Source organism: Protomyctophum parallelum (assembly GCF_964188405.1).
Source record: "Protomyctophum parallelum genome assembly, chromosome: 8".
NCBI classification, from domain to species: domain Eukaryota; kingdom Metazoa; phylum Chordata; class Actinopteri; order Myctophiformes; family Myctophidae; genus Protomyctophum; species Protomyctophum parallelum.
In genome coordinates this window covers 53,913,472-53,933,563 of record NC_139703.1, presented here as the reverse complement: position 1 = coordinate 53,933,563, position 20,092 = coordinate 53,913,472, and positions in this window count along the sequence as shown.

Genomic DNA, 20,092 nt, shown 5'->3' with positions numbered 1-20,092 from the left:
ACAGTGGGTTTGTGGCTGGGAATGATAATGTGACAGGTACCACCAGTGCTAGTATGTAGACGGCACTATAATTGTATTGTATATAGTCATAGCACGCCATCGTACATATCTATAGCATAGTAGTGAATATGTATAGTTTATATGTATAGTGTATGTATAGTTTCATTAAATAGATATTCCACTGTTACTTCTTAGCTTACGCATGTTTCATGATAAATGCTTTTATGTGATGTATTCCCATGCTTTTGTTCTTGCTTAAATGTAAGTCGCTCTGGATTAAGAGCGTCTGCTAAATGCCTAAATTGTAAATTGTAAATTGTGCTGGGAATGATCATGTGACAGGTACCACTAGTGTTGGGAATGATCATGTTACAGGTACCACTGCTTGTTAATATAATATAATCAATATAAGTCAATATAAGCTTTTCATCATTTCCTGAAAAAAATATATAAGTGGTTTCTTTCCCGACAGCAGAGATCTATAGCTTCTGATGCCGGTGTGCTGATGTGACGAAGCTGACTTAACGCTGATATCAAAGTTAAAAATAAGAGTGTCTAGGAGTTTAAACAGAGTAAAACGTTATCTGAACGTGCTGATACAGTAGCTATAGTCAGTGTGGGATCTGCAAATGGCAACAAACCGCGATCCATTAGGCTACCATTGAAAAGCATTGGCAGAATCAACATTTGGTGTGCAATCCATTAATCCGCAAAACACAAAACAAAACAAAAACTCTCACGCGCTCACATGCTCTGATTGCCCTGGTGGAAAAAAGATGCTAGTCCTCCTGGGATTACCCCAGTGTGTGGAGGGCATAGAGTTATATATCTATAGAGAAGACACCCGAGTTCTCCTCCCATCCACTTGCATTGAGTTGTAGTTCTCCTCCCATCCACTTTGCATTAAGTTGTAGTTCTCCTCCCATCCACTTTGCATTAAGTTGTAGTTCTCCTCCCATCCACTTTGCATTAAGTTGTAGTTCTCCTCCCATCCACTTGCATTGAGTTGTAGTTCTCCTCCCATCCACTTGCATTGAGTTGTAGTTCTCCTCCCATCCACTTGCATTGAGTTGTAGTTCTCCTCCCATTCACTTTGCATTAAGTTGTAGTTCTCCTCCCATCCACTTTGCATTAAGTTGTAGTTCTCCTCCCATCCACTTTGCATTAAGTTGTAGTTCTTTTGTAGTACTTTTACTTAAGTACTGTACTTAAGTACAAATTTGAGGTATTTGTGCTTTACTTGAGTATTTCCAATTTCCAGTACTTTTACTTCTACTCCACTACATCTCAGAGCCAACATTTGTACTTTTACTCCACTACAATTATTTGAAAACTTTAGTTACTTTGGCGATTTTAATTTTGATTAGAAAACATGCATTAACCACTTCAACCCAATACATTTTGGCCATTTGAAAATAGCCGATCTACAAGCTTGTAGATCGGCTATTTTCAATAGACTTTGTACACATTTTGAACTTGTGAAGTGGGACATTCTGCAATATGAGTACTTTTACTTTTAGTACTTTAAGTACATTTTGATGCCGATACTTTTGCACTTTTACTCAAGTACATTTTCAATTCCGTACTTTTACTTGTAAAGGAGTAGTTCTAAATTGCAGTATTGGTACTTTTACTTAAGTAAACCAATTGAGTACTTTTTCCACCACTGCTCCAGTGTCTCCTCAGCCGTGAATTCTGCCAACATATCTGAAGCCAGCGTATCTGCATGCTGGTCAACATATCTGAAGCCAGCGTATCTGCATGCTGGTCAACATATCTGAAGCCAGCGTATCTGCATGCTGGTCATCATATCTGAAGCCAGCGTATCTGCATGCTGGTGGCCGTGTTTGATATGGTGAGTTATCCCACCAGGGACAAAAGGTCACTGATAGTGACAGCACAACAACAGGCCAGGGGGGGGACTTGTGTTGATTGGTCAGCCGCTGAATTATCCCTAGGGAAGATATGGCTTTAGGTATATCACAAACTGGATGGTCAAGGAATATGTGCATCTTTGTGCTCCCTGGAGGATACTCTGGTGACCCCCTGTCCTTCCCTCTAGCACCACAGACAACATAACTGGGGTCCTGTCCGAAACACATTCTGCCTGCCAAAAAATGCTGATCTACAAGCTCACTACAGCGTGTCACAGCGCACTGCACGGTGAAGGTGATCTGCTGCCTTTGGAGCAGGACACCCACACGCAACCCAGCATAATTGTTCACAGGGCGTATTTTCACTTGAAACCATCCATGGCTACAGTCAGATCCCAAATGTCGAGTTAATATCCATGGCTACAGCGCACACAGATCCCAAATGTCCAGTTAATATCCATGGCTACAGCGCACACAGATCCCAAATGTCGAGTTAATATCCGTGGCTACAGCGCACACAGATCCCAAATGTCGAGTTAATATCCATGGCTACAGCGCACACAGATCCCAAATGTCGAGTTAATATCCATGGCTACAGCGCACACAGATCCCAAATGTCGAGTTAATATCCATGGCTACAGCGCACACAGATCCCAAATGTCGAGTTAATATCCATGGCTACAGCGCACACAGATCCCAAATGTCGAGTTAATATCCATGGCTACAGCGCACACAGATCCCAAATGTCGAGTTAATATCCGTGGCTACAGCGCACACAGATCCCAAATGTCGAGTTAATATCCATGGCTACAGCGCACACAGATCCCAAATGTCGAGTTAATATCCGTGGCTACAGCGCACACAGATCCCAAATGTCGAGTTAATATCCATGGCTACAGCGCACACAGATCCCAAATGTCGAGTTAATATCCATGGCTACAGTGCACACAGATCCCAAATGTCGAGTTAATATCCATGGCTACAGCGCACACAGATCCCAAATGTCGAGTTAATATCCATGGCTACAGCGCACACAGATCCCAAATGTCGAGTTAATATCCGTGGCTACAGTGCACACAGATCCCAAATGTCGAGTTAATATCCGTGGCTACAGCGCACACAGATCCCAAATGTCGAGTTAATATCCGTGGCTACAGCGCACACAGATCCCAAATGTCGAGTTAATATCCATGGCTACAGCGCACACAGATCCCAAATGTCGAGTTAATATCCGTGGCTACAGTGCACACAGATCCCAAATGTCGAGTTAATATCCATGGCTACAGCGCATACAGATCCCAAATGTCGAGTTAATATCCATGGCTACAGCGCACACAGATCCCAAATGTCGAGTTAATATCCGTGGCTACAGCGCACACAGATCCCAAATGTCGAGTTAATATCCATGGCTACAGCGCACACAGATCCCAAATGTCGAGTTAATATCCATGGCTACAGCGCACACAGATCCCAAATGTCGAGTTAATATCCGTGGCTACAGCGCACACAGATCCCAAATGTCGAGTTAATATCCATGGCTACAGCGCACACAGATCCCAAATGTCGAGTTAATATCCATGGCTACAGCGCACACAGATCCCAAATGTCGAGTTAATATCCGTGGCTACAGCGCACACAGATCCCAAATGTCGAGTTAATATCCATGGCTACAGCGCATACAGATCCCAAATGTCAAGTTAATATCCATGGCTACAGCGCACACAGATCCCAAATGTCGAGTTAATATCCGTGGCTACAGCGCACACAGATCCCAAATGTCGAGTTAATATCCGTGGCTACAGTGCACACAGATCCCAAATGTCGAGTTAATATCCATGGCTACAGCGCACACAGATCCCAAATGTCGAGTTAATATCCGTGGCTACAGTGCACACAGATCCCAAATGTCGAGTTAATATCCATGGCTACAGCGCACACAGATCCCAAATGTCGAGTTAATATCCATGGCTACAGCGCACACAGATCCCAAATGTCCAGTTAATATCCATGGCTACAGCGCACACAGATCCCAAATGTCGAGTTAATATCCATGGCTACAGCGCACACAGATCCCAAATGTCAAGTTAATATCCATGGCTACAGCGCACACAGATCCCAAATGTCCAGTTAATATCCATGGCTACAGCGCACACAGATCCCAAATGTCGAGTTAATATCTGTGGCTACAGCGCACACAGATCCCAAATGTCCAGTTAATATCCATGGCTACAGCGCATACAGATCCCAAATGTCGAGTTAATATCCATGGCTACAGCGCACACAGATCCCAAATGTCGAGTTAATATCTGTGGCTACAGCGCACACAGATCCCAAATGTCGAGTTAATATCCATGGCTACAGCGCACACAGATCCCAAATGTCGAGTTAATATCCGTGGCTACAGTGCACACAGATCCCAAATGTCGAGTTAATATCCGTGGCTACAGCGCACACAGATCCCAAATGTCGAGTTAATATCCATGGCTACAGCGCACACAGATCCCAAATGTCGAGTTAATATCCGTGGCTACAGTGCACACAGATCCCAAATGTCGAGTTAATATCCATGGCTACAGCGCACACAGATCCCAAATGTCGAGTTAATATCCATGGCTACAGCGCACACAGATCCCAAATGTCGAGTTAATATCCATGGCTACAGTGCACACAGATCCCAAATGTCGAGTTAATATCCATGGCTACAGCGCACACAGATCCCAAATGTCGAGTTAATATCCATGGCTACAGCGCACACAGATCCCAAATGTCGAGTTAATATCCGTGGCTACAGTGCACACAGATCCCAAATGTCGAGTTAATATCCGTGGCTACAGCGCACACAGATCCCAAATGTCGAGTTAATATCCGTGGCTACAGCGCACACAGATCCCAAATGTCGAGTTAATATCCATGGCTACAGCGCACACAGATCCCAAATGTCGAGTTAATATCCGTGGCTACAGTGCACACAGATCCCAAATGTCGAGTTAATATCCATGGCTACAGCGCATACAGATCCCAAATGTCGAGTTAATATCCATGGCTACAGCGCACACAGATCCCAAATGTCGAGTTAATATCCGTGGCTACAGCGCACACAGATCCCAAATGTCGAGTTAATATCCATGGCTACAGCGCACACAGATCCCAAATGTCGAGTTAATATCCATGGCTACAGCGCACACAGATCCCAAATGTCGAGTTAATATCCGTGGCTACAGCGCACACAGATCCCAAATGTCGAGTTAATATCCATGGCTACAGCGCACACAGATCCCAAATGTCGAGTTAATATCCATGGCTACAGCGCACACAGATCCCAAATGTCGAGTTAATATCCGTGGCTACAGCGCACACAGATCCCAAATGTCGAGTTAATATCCATGGCTACAGCGCATACAGATCCCAAATGTCAAGTTAATATCCATGGCTACAGCGCACACAGATCCCAAATGTCGAGTTAATATCCGTGGCTACAGCGCACACAGATCCCAAATGTCGAGTTAATATCCGTGGCTACAGTGCACACAGATCCCAAATGTCGAGTTAATATCCATGGCTACAGCGCACACAGATCCCAAATGTCGAGTTAATATCCATGGCTACAGCGCACACAGATCCCAAATGTCCAGTTAATATCCATGGCTACAGCGCACACAGATCCCAAATGTCGAGTTAATATCCATGGCTACAGCGCACACAGATCCCAAATGTCAAGTTAATATCCATGGCTACAGCGCACACAGATCCCAAATGTCCAGTTAATATCCATGGCTACAGCGCACACAGATCCCAAATGTCGAGTTAATATCTGTGGCTACAGCGCACACAGATCCCAAATGTCCAGTTAATATCCATGGCTACAGCGCATACAGATCCCAAATGTCGAGTTAATATCCATGGCTACAGCGCACACAGATCCCAAATGTCGAGTTAATATCTGTGGCTACAGCGCACACAGATCCCAAATGTCGAGTTAATATCCATGGCTACAGCGCACACAGATCCCAAATGTCGAGTTAATATCCGTGGCTACAGTGCACACAGATCCCAAATGTCGAGTTAATATCCGTGGCTACAGCGCACACAGATCCCAAATGTCGAGTTAATATCCATGGCTACAGCGCACACAGATCCCAAATGTCGAGTTAATATCCGTGGCTACAGTGCACACAGATCCCAAATGTCGAGTTAATATCCGTGGCTACAGCGCACACAGATCCCAAATGTCGAGTTAATATCCATGGCTACAGCGCACACAGATCCCAAATGTCGAGTTAATATCCATGGCTACAGCGCACACAGATCCCAAATGTCGAGTTAATATCCATGGCTACAGCGCACACAGATCCCAAATGTCGAGTTAATATCCATGGCTACAGCGCACACAGATCCCAAATGTCCAGTTAATATCCATGGCTACAGCGCACACAGATCCCAAATGTCGAGTTAATATCTGTGGCTACAGCGCACACAGATCCCAAATGTCGAGTTAATATCTGTGGCTACAGCGCACACAGATCCCAAATGTCCAGTTAATATCCATGGCTACAGCGCACACAGATCCCAAATGTCGAGTTAATATCCATGGCTACAGCGCACACAGATCCCAAATGTCGAGTTAATATCCGTGGCTACAGCGCACACAGATCCCAAATGTCCAGTTAATATCCATGGCTACAGCGCACACAGATCCCAAATGTCGAGTTAATATCCATGGCTACAGCGCACACAGATCCCAAATGTCGAGTTAATATCCATGGCTACAGCGCACACAGATCCCAAATGTCGAGTTAATATCCATGGCTACAGCGCACACAGATCCCAAATGTCGAGTTAATATCCATGGCTACAGCGCACACAGATCCCAAATGTCGAGTTAATATCCATGGCTACAGTGCACACAGATCCCAAATGTCGAGTTAATATCCATGGCTACAGCGCACACAGATCCCAAATGTCGAGTTAATATCCATGGCTACAGCGCACACAGATCCCAAATGTCGAGTTAATATCCGTGGCTACAGTGCACACAGATCCCAAATGTCGAGTTAATATCCGTGGCTACAGCGCACACAGATCCCAAATGTCGAGTTAATATCCGTGGCTACAGCGCACACAGATCCCAAATGTCGAGTTAATATCCATGGCTACAGCGCACACAGATCCCAAATGTCGAGTTAATATCCGTGGCTACAGTGCACACAGATCCCAAATGTCGAGTTAATATCCATGGCTACAGCGCATACAGATCCCAAATGTCGAGTTAATATCCATGGCTACAGCGCACACAGATCCCAAATGTCGAGTTAATATCCGTGGCTACAGCGCACACAGATCCCAAATGTCGAGTTAATATCCATGGCTACAGCGCACACAGATCCCAAATGTCGAGTTAATATCCATGGCTACAGCGCACACAGATCCCAAATGTCGAGTTAATATCCGTGGCTACAGCGCACACAGATCCCAAATGTCGAGTTAATATCCATGGCTACAGCGCACACAGATCCCAAATGTCGAGTTAATATCCATGGCTACAGCGCACACAGATCCCAAATGTCGAGTTAATATCCGTGGCTACAGCGCACACAGATCCCAAATGTCGAGTTAATATCCATGGCTACAGCGCATACAGATCCCAAATGTCAAGTTAATATCCATGGCTACAGCGCACACAGATCCCAAATGTCGAGTTAATATCCGTGGCTACAGCGCACACAGATCCCAAATGTCGAGTTAATATCCGTGGCTACAGTGCACACAGATCCCAAATGTCGAGTTAATATCCATGGCTACAGCGCACACAGATCCCAAATGTCGAGTTAATATCCATGGCTACAGCGCACACAGATCCCAAATGTCCAGTTAATATCCATGGCTACAGCGCACACAGATCCCAAATGTCGAGTTAATATCCATGGCTACAGCGCACACAGATCCCAAATGTCAAGTTAATATCCATGGCTACAGCGCACACAGATCCCAAATGTCCAGTTAATATCCATGGCTACAGCGCACACAGATCCCAAATGTCGAGTTAATATCTGTGGCTACAGCGCACACAGATCCCAAATGTCCAGTTAATATCCATGGCTACAGCGCATACAGATCCCAAATGTCGAGTTAATATCCATGGCTACAGCGCACACAGATCCCAAATGTCGAGTTAATATCTGTGGCTACAGCGCACACAGATCCCAAATGTCGAGTTAATATCCATGGCTACAGCGCACACAGATCCCAAATGTCGAGTTAATATCCGTGGCTACAGTGCACACAGATCCCAAATGTCGAGTTAATATCCGTGGCTACAGCGCACACAGATCCCAAATGTCGAGTTAATATCCATGGCTACAGCGCACACAGATCCCAAATGTCGAGTTAATATCCGTGGCTACAGTGCACACAGATCCCAAATGTCGAGTTAATATCCGTGGCTACAGCGCACACAGATCCCAAATGTCGAGTTAATATCCATGGCTACAGCGCACACAGATCCCAAATGTCGAGTTAATATCCATGGCTACAGCGCACACAGATCCCAAATGTCGAGTTAATATCCATGGCTACAGCGCACACAGATCCCAAATGTCGAGTTAATATCCATGGCTACAGCGCACACAGATCCCAAATGTCCAGTTAATATCCATGGCTACAGCGCACACAGATCCCAAATGTCGAGTTAATATCTGTGGCTACAGCGCACACAGATCCCAAATGTCGAGTTAATATCTGTGGCTACAGCGCACACAGATCCCAAATGTCCAGTTAATATCCATGGCTACAGCGCACACAGATCCCAAATGTCGAGTTAATATCCATGGCTACAGCGCACACAGATCCCAAATGTCGAGTTAATATCCGTGGCTACAGCGCACACAGATCCCAAATGTCCAGTTAATATCCATGGCTACAGCGCACACAGATCCCAAATGTCGAGTTAATATCCATGGCTACAGCGCACACAGATCCCAAATGTCGAGTTAATATCCATGGCTACAGCGCACACAGATCCCAAATGTCGAGTTAATATCCATGGCTACAGTGCACACAGATCCCAAATGTCCAGTTAATATCCGTGGCTACAGGGTCAGCACTTTATAAAGATTTTGTAAATGTACGGGGAAGTACACATGGCTTTCCATGCGGATGTCCAGTGATAATTGGGGGGTAGAGACCAAGACTATCATACTGTAGATAGGAAAGTAAAAGTCAGAATCGATAATGATATTGATCCAAGGCTAAGCCTAACACCATAATACCACACTGTACGTTCAGGGGCATCATGCTCTATTTCAGAGTTGTATTTAATTCTTGTATTCTTGTATTGTATTCTAAACCTCTTATCTCTATATTCTAAGTGATTGTGTTTTCACGTAAATTAACACCATACTAGATCATACTAAAGCTTTAAATTAACACCATACTAGATCATACTAAAGCTTTAGATTAACACCATACTAGATCATACTAAAGCTTCACTCAAAAGCATGAAAAGTAAGGGACTTTGTGGTATTTACGTGCAGGGAAGTGAAGGAATGTGTTGGGTTGAATATGTTGTCATCGGCTGTGTAGGTGTATTCAACCATGACCAATCAAACGATCCCTTTTCATTACCTTAACCCATTCTGACCGGGCACCCATTTTGGTGTTAGCATCATATTATGCTTTAGCTATTGAAAAATAGCAGATCTACAAGCTCATAGCGCGCCACCGAGTGGCGCGATACGAGCTTGTAGGTCTGCTATTTTTTGAAAAATCGAAGAACGACTTGACTTTTTTTTTTAATCTGATCTCAGGTCAGAATGGGTTAATAATGAAACTGTCAGGATGTAATAGACATTTTTTTATCTGATCTCAAGTCAGAATGGGTTAACCCATTCTGACCGGGCACCCATTTTGGTGTTGGCATCCCAAATGTCCAGTTAATATCCGTGGCTACAGTGCACACAGATCCCAAATGTCGAGTTAATATCCATGGCTACAGCGCACACAGATCCCAAATGTCGAGTTAATATCCATGGCTACAGCGCACATAGATCCCAAATGTCGAGTTAATATCCATGGCTACAGCGCACATAGATCCCAAATGTCCAGTTAATATCCATGGCTACAGCGCACATAGATCCCAAATGTCGAGTTAATATCCATGGCTACAGGGTCAGCACTTTATAAATATTTTGTAAATGTACGGGGAAGTACACATGGCTTTCCATGCGGATGTCCAGTGATAATTGGGGGGTAGAGACCAAGGCTATCATACTGTAGATAGGAAAGTAAAAGTCAGAATCGATAATGATAGTCTTGATCCAAGGCTAAGCCAACGCCATAATACCACACTGTACGTTCAGGGGCATCATGCTCTATATCAGAGTTGTATTTAATTCTTGGACAATGTAATGTGAACAATCCAGGAGCTACAGATTATATCATTGCTTTTGGACAGAAACCTCTTATCTTCATATTCTAAGTGATTGTGTTTTCACGTAAATTAACACCATACTAGATCATACTAAAGCTTTAAATTAACACCATACTAGATCATACTAAAGCTTTAAATTAACACCATACTAGATCATACTAAAGTTTCACTCAAAAGCATGAAAAGTAAGGGACTTTGTGGTATTTACGTGCGGGGAAGTGAAGGAATGTGTTGGGTTGAATATGTTGTCATCGGCTGTGTAGGTGTATTCAACCATGACCAATCAAACGATCCCTTTTCCTTACCTTAACCCATTCTGAACGGGCACCCATTTTGGTGTCGGCATCATATTATGCTTTAGCTATTGAAAAATAGCAGATCTACAAGCTCATAGCGCGCCACCGAGTGGCGCGCTACGAGCTTGTAGGTCTGCTATTTTTTGAAAAATCGAAGAGCGACTTGACATTTTTTTTTAATCTGATCTCAGGTCAGAATGGGTTAATAATGAAACTGTCAGGATGTAATAGACATTTTTTTATCTGATCTCAAGTCAGAATGGGTTAACCCATTCTGACCGGGCACCCATTTTGGTGTTGGCATCATGTTATGCTTTAGCTATTTAAAAATAGCAGATCTACAAGCTCATATCGCGCCACCGAGTGGCGCGATATGAGCTTGTAGGTCTGCTATTTTTTGAAAAATCGAAGAACGACTGACATTTTTAGAATCTGATCTCAGGTCAGAATGGGTTAATCAGACCAGTGTGTGTCCAGTGGAAACCTCGTATGAATCTGATCTCAGGTCAGAATGGGTAAACTGATGTCCTTGTGCATTGAGGTGCAAAGACGTCCAACAACAAATCAACGGCGCCTCAAAGCAGACGCCAACAGCAGATGGTGTGTAATTATCTTGGGGGGGGGGGGGGGGATGCTGTTAACCCATTCTGACCTGAGATCAGATTCTAAAAATGTCAGTCGTTTTTTTTTAGATTTTTCAAAAATAGCAGATCTACAAGCTCATATCGCGCCACTCGGTGGCGCGATATGAGCTTGTAGATCTGCTATTTTTCAATAGCTAAAGCATAACATGATGCTGACACCAAAATGGGTGCCCGGTCAGAATGGGGTTAATAAGTCACTGGCAGACAGTGGTGGGAAAAGTACTTGCTTGTTGTTTTACTTAAGTAAAAATAATCAATACTGCAATGTAGAAATACTCTGTTACAATTAAAAGTCCGGATTTACTTGAGTAAAAGTACAAAAGTATTGGTATCAAAAAAAGTACTTAAATTACCAAAAGTAGAAAGTATAAAATGTCAAGTAAAAAATGTCTAAAGATCTTTTGAAAATAGCAGAGCTTTGTGTTTGTGTTTGTGTTTACTCTTCATGTGACCACCGCGCTCTGACTGTAGGTGGCGCTACCCGTCCAAAACATATTAAAATAACACGCACTAAGGCCTGACTCACACCTTCACAACAGATTGATGTATAGCTGATGCATGAGACTTATTGACTGACGCAAGCTCGCAATTCATTTCCAATGGGAGTCACATGGTTTGACACAACATTTGTGTTGTATGGGGGGGGGGGGGGGCAGTCGAAACACAGCCTGAAAGCCGTACAACAAAAATGTTGTGTCAAACCATGTGACTTCCATTGGAAATGCATTGGGGCGGCCATGACACTTGCGATATAGTGCACACACACACGCACACACACACACACATACACACACACACACACACACACACACACATACACACACACACGCCTCAACGCTCTGCTGCTGGTGCCACCTCACCTTCACATACTTCACAGACACATACACACACACGCACGCACGCACGCACACACACACACACACACACATACACACACACACACACACGCCTCAACGCTCTGCTGCTGGTGCCACCTCACCTTCACATACTTCACAGACACATACATACACACACACACGCACGCACGCACACACACACACACACACGCACTCTAGGGAAGGGCTGCCAATGCAAGTTTTATGCAAATCAACTGTCATATTGCTGCTGTTGCAGGGTGGAAACCTTGTATGTCCAAAACCGTTCTTTATAAGGATAATCTTAAAAACATTTTAAAATAGTGAAGTTTAGCCAATCAGCTCACAACACGTCACATTGCGATGTGTTGTGAGCTTGTAGATCTGCTATTTTACATTTCTGTTGTGAGTGTGACTTACGATTTACGAAAAAAACTGTTGAAATATTGAGATACAAGATTTCTACCTGACAGAAATGGTATATTTATCCTTCTTCAGATCAGCCCTCACACTTTAACAAAGTGAATAACACTCACAGCTGGCAAAGAATCATCAGTCTTCTCTTACACTGTGGGATCTCTGTTATATTTAAAGAATCATCAGTCTTCTCTTACACTGTGGGATCTCTGTTATATTATATATATGTATATATATATATATATATATATATATATATATATATATATATATATATATATATATATATTATATAAAGAATCATCTGTCTTCTCTTACACTGTGGGATCTCTGTTATATTATATATGTATATATATATATATATATATATATATATATATATATATTATATAAAGAATCATCTGTCTTCTCTTACACTGTGGGATCTCTGTTATATTATATATATATTAGGGCTGTCCCCGACTAAGGATTTGTATAGTCGACTGATAGATGAATAAATTAGCTGTTAGTCGACTAATAGTCGACTAAGCAAAAAAAAAAAAAAAATTGTATATAAAAATACAATATTTACAAAAATATACAAAAATATTGTATTATTCCACTAGGTCTGTCTTTTTTTTTTTTTTTTTTTTTTTTTTAGTCGACTATGAGGTGGTCAGTCGACTGAGACCCGTTCCGATCGATTAGTCGACTATTCGACTAATCGAGGTCAGCCCTAATATATATATATATATATATATATATATTATAATAAAGAATCATCTGTCTTCTCTTACACTGTGGGATCTCTGTTATATTCACACTCAGTCAGAGAATATTCACAGCTGCTTGTTGTGTTTCGTTTCATTTCATTTTTTCGTTTATTTTCTTTTTCTGAACAGATGTTTTTTTTTAAACATTATACAGACGGATGATTGTCTCCAATAAAAATGAAATGTATATGTGGTGTTTTCTCCTTTTAGATTGTCCTGTTCTACCCAGGATGTGAACACGGGGGTCTCCTTAACCCATTCTGACCGGGCACCCATTTTGGTGTCAGCATCATGTTATGCTTTAGCTATTGAAAAATAGCAGATCTACAAGCTCATATCGCGCCACCGAGTGGCGCGATACGAGCTTGTAGGTCTGCTATTTTTGAAAAATCGAAGAACGACTGACATAGAAACACAGCTTTATCAGAAAACTGTCAGGATGTAGAAGACGTTTATAGAATCTGATCTCAGGTCAGAATGGGATAAGTGCTGACATTGTAGTCCTATTATACACCTGCCATGTTGGGGAATGTAGTCCTATTATACACCTGCCATGTTGGGGACCAAATGTAGTTCTATTATACACCTGCCATGTTGGGGACCAACACAGGTGTCTAAATTTGTCTGAACAGGCTGATTGGCGTAGAACGAAATAATTTGTTTGTAACACCTGTTTGGTCCTCAACATATGGCCGGTGTAGGACTACATTTGGCCGGTGTAGGACTACATTTACATATGGCCGGTGTAGGACTACATTTGGCCGGTGTAGGACTACATTTGGCCGGTGTAGGACTACATTTACATATGGCCGGTGTAGGACTACATTTGGCCGGTGTAGGACTACATATGGCCGGGGTAGGACTACATTTGGCCGGTGTAGGACTACATTTGGCCGGTGTAGGACTACATTTGGCCGGTGTAGGACTACATTTGGCCGGGGTAGGACTACATTTGGCCGGTGTAGGACTACATTTACATATGGCCGGTGTAGGACTACATTTGGCCGGTGTAGGACTACATTTGGCCGGTGTAGGACTACATTTGGCCGGTGTAGGACTACATTTGGCCGGTGTAGGACTACATATGGCCGGTGTAGGACTACATTTACATATGGCCGGTGTAGGACTACATTTGGCCGGTGTAGGACTACATATGGCCGGTGTAGGACTACATTTGGCCGGTGTAGGACAACATTTGGCCGGTGTAGGACTACATTTGGCCGGTGTAGGACTACATATGGCCGGTGTAGGACTACATTTACATATGGCCGGTGTAGGACTACATTTGGCCGGTGTAGGACTACATATGGCCGGTGTAGGACTACATTTGGCCGGTGTAGGACAACATTTGGCCGGTGTAGGACAACATTTGGCCGGTGTAGGACTACATTTACATATGGCCGGTGTAGGACTACATTTACATATGGCCGGTGTAGGACTACATTTGGCCGGTGTAGGACTACATTTGGCCGGTGTAGGACAACATTTGGCCGGTGTAGGACTACATTTACATATGGCCGGTGTAGGACTACATTTACATATGGCCGGTGTAGGACTACATATGGCCGGTGTAGGACTACATTTGGCCGGTGTAGGACTACATTTGGCCGGTGTAGGACTACATTTGGCCGGTGTAGGACTACATTTACATATGGCCGGTGTAGGACTACATATGGCCGGTGTAGGACTACATTTGGCCGGTGTAGGACTACATTTACATATGGCCGGTGTAGGACTACATTTGGCCGGTGTAGGACTACATTTGGCCGGTGTAGGACTACATTTGGCCGGTGTAGGACTACATTTGGCCGGTGTAGGACTACATTTGGCCGGTGTAGGACTACATTTGGCCGATGTAGGACTACATTTGGCCGGTGTAGGACTACATTTGGCCGGTGTAGGACTACATTTGGCCGGTGTAGGACTACATTTGGCCGGTGTAGGACTACATTTGGCCGGTGTAGGACTACATTTGGCCGGTGTAGGACTACATTTGGCCGGTGTAGGACTACATTTGGCCGATGTAGGACTACATTTGGCCGGTGTAGGACTACATTTGTCCTCAACATTTGGCCGGTGTAGGACTACATTTGTCCTCAACATTTGGCCGGTGTAGGACTACATTTGGCCGGTGTAGGACTACATTTGGCCGGGGTAGGACTACATTTGGCCGGGGTAGGACTACATTTGTCCTCAACATATGGCCGGGGTAGGACTACATTTGCCGGCCTGCTTGCTCTGGGGAGAAAGTGAATTCTGACCTTTACTATGTAAACTACGAAATTCGTGCTTTCATTTGGTATATAGATTGTGCGTGTAGGCTGTCTATATGTAACGGTATCAAGTGTAAAGGAAAGGTCGGTCAATTGGATTAAATCAATTGGATTGGAACCGCACACGCCGCACAATGCCTGATTTTCAAATAATTGTAGTGGAGTAAAAGTACAAATGTTGGCTCTGAGATGTAGTGGAGTAGAAGTAAAAGTACTGGAAATTGGAAATACTCAAGTAAAGCACAAATACCTCAAAATTGTACTGTGGGGGGTCTTTTATGTTGGGAGAGGCCAAAGCTTTTTTCTACTTTTTATAATCCGACAGCAATCATCCATCACTAGAGACAATCACACACAGCATGCACATTGACCTGTGTCGCTGTATGAACACTAATGTCCCCCATTAACCCATTCTGACCTGAGATCAGATTCTAGAAATGTCAGTCGCTCTTCGATTTTTCAAAAATAGCAGACCTACAAGCTCATATCGCGCCACTCGGTGGCGCGATATGAGCTTGTAGATCTGCTATTTTTCAATAGCTAAAGCATAAAATGATGCCGACACCAAAATGGGTGCCCGTTCAGAATGGATGGACAAGCCAAATAACGTCTTTGACTATACAATGATCAACACAATGGACACAAGGAAGTGGCAGGCACTCACTTCTGCTGATTATAGGAGAATGACAAAGAGATGCGTATAAGGAGAATAAGGAGAGATGACGCAGCCTGACTCCAAGGACACCTCCATGCATAAGGAGAGATGACGCAGCCTGACTCCAAGGACACCTCCATGCATAAGGAGAGACGACGCAGCCTGACTCCAAGGACACCTCCATGCATAAGGAGAGACGACGCAGCCTGACTCCAAGGACACCTCCATGCATAAGGAGAGACGACGCAGCCTGACTCCAAGGACACCTCCATGCATAAGGAGAGACGACGCAGCCTGACTCCAAGGACATCTCCATGCATAAGGAGAGACGACGCAGCCTGACTCCAAGGACACCTCCATGCATAAGGAGAGACGACGCAGCCTGACTCCAAGGACACCTCCATGCATAAGGAGAGACGACGCAGCCTGACTCCAAGGACACCTCCATGCATAAGGAGAGACGACGCAGCCTGACTCCAAGGACACCTCCATGAATAAGGAGAGACGACGCAGCCTGACTCCAAGGACACCTCCATGCATAAGGAGAGACGACGCAGCCTGACTCCAAGGACACCTCCATGCATAAGGAGAGACGACGCAGCCTGACTCCAAGGACACCTCCATGAATAAGGAGAGACGACGCAGCCTGACTCCAAGGACACCTCCATGCATAAGGAGAGACGACGCAGCCTGACTCCAAGGACACCTCCATGCATAAGGAGAGACGACGCAGCCTGACTCCAAGGACACCTCCATGCATAAGGAGAGATGACGCAGCCTGACTCCAAGGACACCTCCATGCATAAGGAGAGACGACGCAGCCTGACTCCAAGGACACCTCCATGCATAAGGAGAGACGACGCAGCCTGACTCCAAGGACACCTCCATGAATAAGGAGAGACGACGCAGCCTTACTCCAAGGACACCTCCATGCATAAGGAGAGACGACGCAGCCTGACTCCAAGGACACCTCCATGCATAAGGAGAGACGACGCAGCCTGACTCCAAGGACACCTCCATGCAGGCGCGCAGCGCGTGCCGCTCTACCAAACTAATTTGGCACGGTTTACGGGTATAAGTTACGGGTGGATTTAAACTCCACTATCGTCTTCCCAAATGTGTGTGATCAAAATACAGTGGTGGAAAAAGTACTCAATTGTTTTACTTAAGTAAAAGTACCAATACTGCAATTTAGAACTACCCCTTTACAAGTAAAAGTACGGAATTGAAAATGTACTTGAGTAAAAGTGCAAAAGTATCGGCATCAAAATGTACTTAAAGTACTAAAAGTAAAAGTACTCATATTGCAGAATGTCCCACTTCACAAGTTCAAAATGTGTACAAAGTCTATTGAAAATAGCCGATCTACAAGCTCACAATGCGTCGCGTTGCGACGCATTGTGAGCTTGTAGATCGGCTATTTTCAAATGGCCAAAATGTATTGGGTTGAAGTGGTTAATGTATGTTTTCTGGCCCAGGCCGTAGCGTAACGGTCTGGGCACCGGACTGGTAATCCAGTCGAAGTGTGCCGCGGGTTCGACTCCCGGACCCGACACGGCCTTTACTGCATGTCATCCCCCCATCTCTCTCCTGTTTCCTGTCAGCCTACTGTCTGTCCCTTAAAAAAAAAAAAAATCAATGAAAGGCGTAAGCCGCAAAAAAATATCTTAAAAAAAAAAAAAAAAATATGTTTTCTAATCAAAATTAAAATCTCCAAAGTAACTAAAGTAACTAAAGTTTTCAAATAATTGTAGTGGAGTAAAAGTACAAATGTTGGCTCTGAGATGTAGTGGAGTAGAAGTAAAAGTACTGGAAATTGGAAATACTCAAGTAAAGCACAAATACCTCAAAATTGTACTTAAGTACAGTACTTAAGTAAAAGTACTTAGTTACTTTCCACCACTGCCAAAATAGCAATTTGACCACACCTCTAGGTGAAAATACCGATGTCTGCAAAAAAGATAGCGGGTGACGCTTGACCAAAATACCATTAAGGGACAGAGCAAGTTCCTATAATGGTATTTTTCTGGCAGCGGCTGAATTGCGGGCCACGTCTTGGGTAATGGCGGCGGCGGTAATTGGAGCCTCTAAACAGGCCTTGGAACACCTCGGGTCCCCCAGGATCAAGTCTTAATGTTGCTTTGTGGAGGGAAGTCTGGAGCTGGATGGAGTTCACAGCGTTACTTAATTAGCAAGCTGGGAAAGGCGAGTTCTGACTGAAGAACCGTGGGGTATGAGGGACTTTAGCATGCTGGGAAAGGCGAGTTCTGACTGAAGAACCGTGGGGTATGAGGGACTTTAGCATGCTGGGAAAGGCGAGTTCTGACTGAAGAACCGTGGGGTATGAGGGACTTTAGCATGCTGGGAAAGGCGAGTTCTGACTGAAGAACCGTGGGGTATGAGGGACTTTAGCATGCTGGGAAAGGTGAGTTCTGACTGAAGAACCGTGGGGTATGAGGGACTTTAGCATGCTGGGAAAGGTGAGTTCTGACTGAAGAACCGTGGGGTATGAGGGACTTTAGCATGCTGGGAAAGGTGAGTTCTGACTGAAGAACCGTGGGGTATGAGGGACTTTAGCATGCTGGGAAAGGTGAGTTCTGACTGAAGAACCGTGGGGTATGAGGGACTTTCATGTAGCTACTGCTTGTAAGAACGGGGGGGGGGGGGCGTGGGGGGCTGTGGGGTGTATTGTGGGGGGGGTCTTTTATGTTGGGAGAGGCCAAAACTTTTTTCTACTTTTTATAATCCGACAGCAATCATCCATCACTGGAGACAATCACACACAGCATGCACATTGACCTGTGTCGCTGTATGAACACTAATGTCCCCCATTAACCCATTCTGACCTGAGATCAGATTCTAGAAATGTCAGTCGCTCTTCGATTTTTCAAAAATAGCAGACCTACAAGCTCATATCGCGCCACTCGGTGGCGCGATATGAGCTTGTAGATCTGCTATTTTTCAATAGCTAAAGCATAAAATGATGCCGACACCAAAATGGGTGCCCGGTCAGAATGGATTAAGAGCCAGATGTGTGTTCCTGATCTTTGATCAAAGTGAACTTCCTTTTGGTAAAATCTTCAGAGGCAGAGAGTAGTTATTATTGAAGTACGGAAAGAGCGGGTCAGCGAAAGCGTGCGCGAAGGTGTGTATGTGTGTGTGTGTGTGTGTGTGTGTGTGTGTGTGTGTGTGTGTGTTGGTGTCGGGCTCGGAGAAGGACAGCTTTCCTCTGTTCCAGTCCAGTTGGACTCTGATCCTGCACAGCTTCTGCTTCACTGCCATAGAGAATGCATAAGTTAAATAACTCAGAAACTACAAGACATTTCAAAGTAAAACGTTCCAGCATGTGTCTCCACAGTAAGCTGAATAATAAAGTGTGAATGGAGTTTCTAGGTGAAAGTGATTTTTTTTAGGGCTGTCAATCGATTAAAATATTTAACTTGATTAATCGCATGATTGTCCATAGTAAACTGTGATTATTCGCAAATTAATCGCATATTTTGTATACGTTCTAAATATATTTAAATCAGTGGTTTTCAAGATTTTTCATATAAAGGCCCATTATTTATTCTGCATTTGAGCCATGGAACCACCATTTGATGACATTTAGCCTTCCAGACCCAAACTAAAGAACTGTATTGATGTTGGCCAATGGTACCATTACGAGAGATAACAGGCCATGTTGATCAAAATAAAAATAAATCTAAGTTTTCTAATTGTGTAGACTCACTGGGAGAGAGAGAGAGAGAGAGGGGGAGAGAGGCGGGGCTCACTGACTGCCTGCATTCACATGCATGCGTCTCTCAACCATTCTGTCAAACTTCACAGTGCGTTAATCGTGCATTAAAAAAATTAGTGCCATTAAAAGGATTGTGAGTTAACTAGTTAATAGTGCGTTAACT